The sequence below is a fragment of the Bubalus kerabau genome, chromosome 8 (assembly GCF_029407905.1).
Source record: "Bubalus kerabau isolate K-KA32 ecotype Philippines breed swamp buffalo chromosome 8, PCC_UOA_SB_1v2, whole genome shotgun sequence".
Taxonomy (NCBI): domain Eukaryota; kingdom Metazoa; phylum Chordata; class Mammalia; order Artiodactyla; family Bovidae; genus Bubalus; species Bubalus kerabau.
Window position 1 is genome coordinate 12081177 of NC_073631.1, and position 5121 is coordinate 12086297.

Consider the following 5121-nt stretch of genomic DNA (forward strand, 5'->3'; position numbering starts at 1 on the left):
CATGTCAGATTCGCCTTTCTAAATCTTACAAAACTAGCTTCATTGAAGTCATGGATGTATATTTTCCCTATTGAACAACAAGCCTTTAAAAAAATAAAACATCCAGTCTGGCTAATCTTTTATTCCCTAACACAGTACCTTAAATCTAGCTCTGTGTGTGTGTGTGTGTGTGTGTAATATTTGATGCTGAATGAATGACTGAAAAATAAATAAATGAATATCAAATACTCTATGACCCCTTGGTAAGTACCCTCAGGAAAATACCTTCTACATAGCACAGTGACTTTGTGGTTCAAGTTCTATCCCAGTTGCCTGCTTCAGAGATGGAGAAATCAGAAATATTGATCCCGCAGTAACTTCAGCATAGCTTGGACCAGTCCCAGCACAATTTACAGTAACTTGTAATATACATGTCCTAGACCTAGTCCTTTTAAGCTGGTAAGATGAAAGTCAATTTCTCTAGCATTTTAACTAGTTTTTATTAGTTTGGCCACTAGATGGCACTTGAATTAGCCAACGCTCTAGTTTGGGACGGGCTCTGTTCAGAAAATCCTTTGGTAAATATATAAGATGAAACCTGAAAACATTCATTTTTAAAAACAGATAAAAGACCCTCAGAAAACTTAAATTGTAACTAAATTTATAACATGCCTTACAGTACCAGTTGCAGTACACTGCAATAAAGTGAGTCACACAGAATTTGTTTCCCAGTGTATATGAAAGTTATATTGTAGTCTATTAAGGGTATAATAGTATTATGTCTAAAACAATAATGTACACACCTTAATTTAAAATAATTTATTGCTTAAAAATGAGAAGTATCATGTGAAACTTCAGTGAGTCATATCTTCTTCCTGGTGGAGGGGTCTCGCCTGCATGTTGATGGCTACTAACTGATCAGGGTGGTGGTTGCTAAAGGTTGGGGTGACTCTGGAAATTTCTTAAAATAAGGTTCTCCCTTTCATGAATGATTTTCCTCTGTAGCATGTGATGCTGTTTGACAGCACTTTATCCACAATAGGACTTCTTTCAAAATTGGAGTCAATCCGCTTCAGCCCTGCTGCCACTTTATCAACTAAGTTTATATAATATTTCAAAGCTTTTCTTGTTATTTCAACAGCTTTCACAGTATCATCACCAGTAGATTCCATTTCAAGAAGCCACCTGCTTTACACATTCATAAGAAGCCACTTCTCATCCATTAAAGTTTTATTATGAGTTTATAGCAATTCAGTCATATCTTCAGGCTTCACTTTAAATTCTAGTGCTTTTTCTATTTCCACCACATCTGCAGTTTCTTCCTCCACCGTCTTGAACCCACCCCTCCAAAGTCATCCATGAGGGTTGGATTCAACTTCTTGCAAACAACTGTTAATGCTGAAATTTCACCTCTTCCCTTGAATCACAAAGCTTCTTAATGACATTTAGAATAGTGAATCATTTCCAGAAGCTTTTTGATTTACTTTGCCCAGATCCATTAGAGGAATCACTCTCTATGGCAGCTATAACCTTATAAGATGTGTTTCTTAATAAAAAAGACTGTTGAAATTACTCCTTGACCCATGGGCTGCAGAATGGATGTTGTGTTAGCAGGCAAGAAAACAACATTAATCTCCTGTGCATCTCTGTCAGAGCTCATGGGAGATCAGGTGCATTGTCAATGAGCAATGATATTTTGAAAGGAATCTTATCTCCTAAGCATTTTGTCTCAACAGTGGGCTTAAAATATTCAGTAAATCATGTTGTAAACAGATACACTGTCAACTAAGCTTCACTGTTGCATTGAGAGCACAGGCAGGGTAGGTGAAGCATAATCCTGAAGAGCCATAGGATCTTTGGAATGAGAAATGAGCTTCAACTTCAAGTCACTACCTGCATGATCCCCTAAACAAGAGAGTCAGCCTATCCTTTGAAGCTCTGGTGCCAGACATTGACTTCTCCTCTCTAGCTATGTAAGTCCTAGAATGCATTTCTTCCAATAGAAGGCTGTTCCATCTACACTGAATATCTGTCGTTTAGAGCAGTCACCTTCATTAATTATCTCAGCTAGATCTTCTGCATAACTTGCTGCAGCTTCTACATCAGCTCTTGCTGCTTCACTTTGTATTTTTATGTTATGTAGGTGGCTTTTTTCCTTAAACCTTATGAACCAACCCTTGCTAACCTCTAACTTGTTTTCTGAAGCTTCCTCACCTCTTTCAGCCTTCACAGAATTGAGAGTTAGGGCCTTGCTCTGGATTAGGCTTTGGCTTAAGGGAATGTTGTGCCTGGTTTGATCTGCTATCCAGAACATTAAAACTTTCTCCATATCAACAATAAGGCTGTTTTACTTTCTTATCCTTTGTGTGTTCACTGGAGTAGCAAATTTAATTGCTTTCAAGAACATTTCCTTCACATTAACAGCTTGGCTGTTTGACACACGAGACCTAGTTTTTAGTCTATCTCAGTTTTCCACATGCCTTCCTCACTAAGCTTAATCATTTCTAGCTTTTGACTTAAAGTGAGAGACATGTGACTCCTTTCACTTGAACACTTAGAAGCCATTGTAATATTATTAATTGGCCTAATTTCAATATTGTTGTGTCTCAGGGAATAGGGAGGCTCAGGGAGAGAGAAAGAGAAAAGGAATCAGCTGGTCAATGGAGAAGTAAAAACACACATTTATCAATTAAGTTCATTGCCTAATATGGGCATGGTTCACAGCACCCAAGAACAACTACAATAGAACATCAAAGATCACTGATCACAGATCACTATAACAAATACAATCATGGTGAAAACTTTGAAATACTAAAATCTTACCAAAACAAGACATGGAGACATGAAGAGAACAAATGCTGTCGGAAAAACAACACTGATAGACTTGCTCAATGCAGGGTTACCACAAACCTTCATTTTGTTAAAAAACAAAATAACTTCCAAGTGCAATATAGTGAAGAGCATCAGAACAATGTAAATGTATGCCTGTATTTGACAACTCTCACTATAGGAGAGGAAGAAAGCACACAAGTGATAATGCCAAGCCTTTGGGTGCCCAAGGACTGCAGCAAGAATAACCTACATGCCAGGGAAAGACCCTGATGCTGGGAAAGACTGAAAGAAGGAAGAGAAGATGACAGAGGATGAGATGGTTGGATGGCATCACTGATTCAACGGTCATGAACTTGGGCAAACTCTGAGAGATGGTGAGGGACAGGGAGGCCTGGAACGATGCAGTCCATGGGGTCACAAAGAGTCGGACATGACTGAGTGACTGAACAACTCAACAACAGGAAACCCAGACAAAAACTCCCCTTGGAAGTCTCCCCTCAGGAGCAGAGACAGCTGAGATGGAATGGAGCCTCCTAAGACTACAGACAGAGAAGGCAATGGCACTCAACTCCAGTACTTTTGCCTGGAAAACCCCATGGATGGAGGAGCCAGGTGGGCTGCAGTCCATGGGGTCGCTAAGAGTCGGACACGACTGAGTGACTTCACTTTCACTTTTCACTTTCCTGCATTGGAGAAGGAAATGGCAACCCACTCCAGTGTTCTTGCCTGGAGAATCCCAGGGACGGGGGAGCCTGGTGGGCTGCTGTCTATGGGGTCACACAGAGTCGGACACGACTGAAGCGACTTAGCAGCAGCAGCAGCAGCAAGACTACAGATGAGCCTTGGGTGGAGGCAGGCAAGACTACAGAAACAAAATAGAATAGAGTAGAAAACAGTACAGAAAATACCAGAGTGCACCATATATCAAATAAGATCAGATCAGATCAGTCGCTCAGTCGTGTCCGACTCTTTGCGACCCCATGAACCGCAGCACACCAGGCCTCCCTGTCCATCACCAACTCCCGGAGTTCACTCAGACTCATGTCCATCTAGTCAGTGATGCCATCCAGCCATCTCATCCTCTGTCGTCCCCTTCTCCTCCTGCCCCCAATCTCTCCCAGCATCAGAGTCTTTTCCAATGAGTCAACTCTTCGCATGAGGTGGCCAAAGTACTGGAGTTTCAGCTTCAGCATCAGTCCTTCCAAAGAAATCCCAGGGCTGATCTCCTTCAAAATAGACTGGTTGGATCTCCCTGCAGTCCAAGGGACTCTCAAGAGTCTTCTCCAACACCACAGTTCAAAAGCATCAATTCTTCGGTGCTCAGCCTTCTTCACAGTCCAACTCTCACATCCATACATGACCACAGGAAAAACCATAGCCTTGACTAGACGAACCTTTGTTGGCAAAGCAATGTCTCTGCTTTTGAATATGCTATCTAGGTTGGTCATAACTTTCCTTCCAAGGAGTAAGCGTCTTTTAATTTCATGGCTGCAGTCATCATCTGTAGTGATTTTGGAGCCCAGAAAAATAAAGTCTGACACTGTTTCCCCATCTATTTCCCATAAAGTGATGGGACCGGATGCCATGATCTTTGTTTTCTGAATGTTGAGCTTTAAGCCAACTTTTTTACTCTCCTCTTTCACTTTCATCAAGAGGCCTTTTAGTTCCTCTTCACTTTCTGCCATAAGGGTGGTGTCACCTGCATATCTGAGGTTATTGATATTTCTCCCGGCAATCTTGATTCCAGCTTGTGCTTCTTCCAGTGCAGCGTTTCTCATGATGTACTCTGCATATAAGTTAAATAAACAGGGTGATAATATACAGCCTTGATGAACTCCTTTTCCTATATGGAACCAGTCTGTTGTTCCATGTCTAGTTCTAACTGTTGCTTCCAGACCTGCATACAAATTTCTCAAGAGGCACGTCAGGTGGTCTGGTATTCCCATCTCTTTCAGAATTTTCCACAGTTTATTGTGATCCACACAGTCAAAGGCTTTGGCATAGTCAATAAAACAGAAATAGATGTTTTTCTGGAACTCTCTTGCTTTTTCCATGATCCAGTGGATGTTGGCAATTTGATCTCTGGTTCCTCTGCCTTTTCTAAAACCAGCTTGACATCAGGAAGTTCACGGTTCACATATTGCTGAAGCCTGGCTTGGAGAATTTTGAGCATTACTTTACTAGTGTGTGAGATGAGTGCAATTGTGCGGTAGTTTGAGCAATCTTTGGCACTGCCTTTCTTTGGGATTGGAATGAAAACTGACCTTTTCCAGTCCTGTGGCCACTGCTGAGTTTTCCAAATTTGCTGGC

The 5121-nt window shown here is 41.2% G+C and overlaps 1 pseudogene; it reads right to left on the reverse strand.

Moving 5' to 3' along the window:
- Positions 1-805: 805 nt before the first annotated feature.
- LOC129658809 (tigger transposable element-derived protein 1-like) lies at positions 806-2585 on the reverse strand (annotated as a pseudogene).
- Between the last annotated feature and the right edge of the window lie 2536 nt (positions 2586-5121).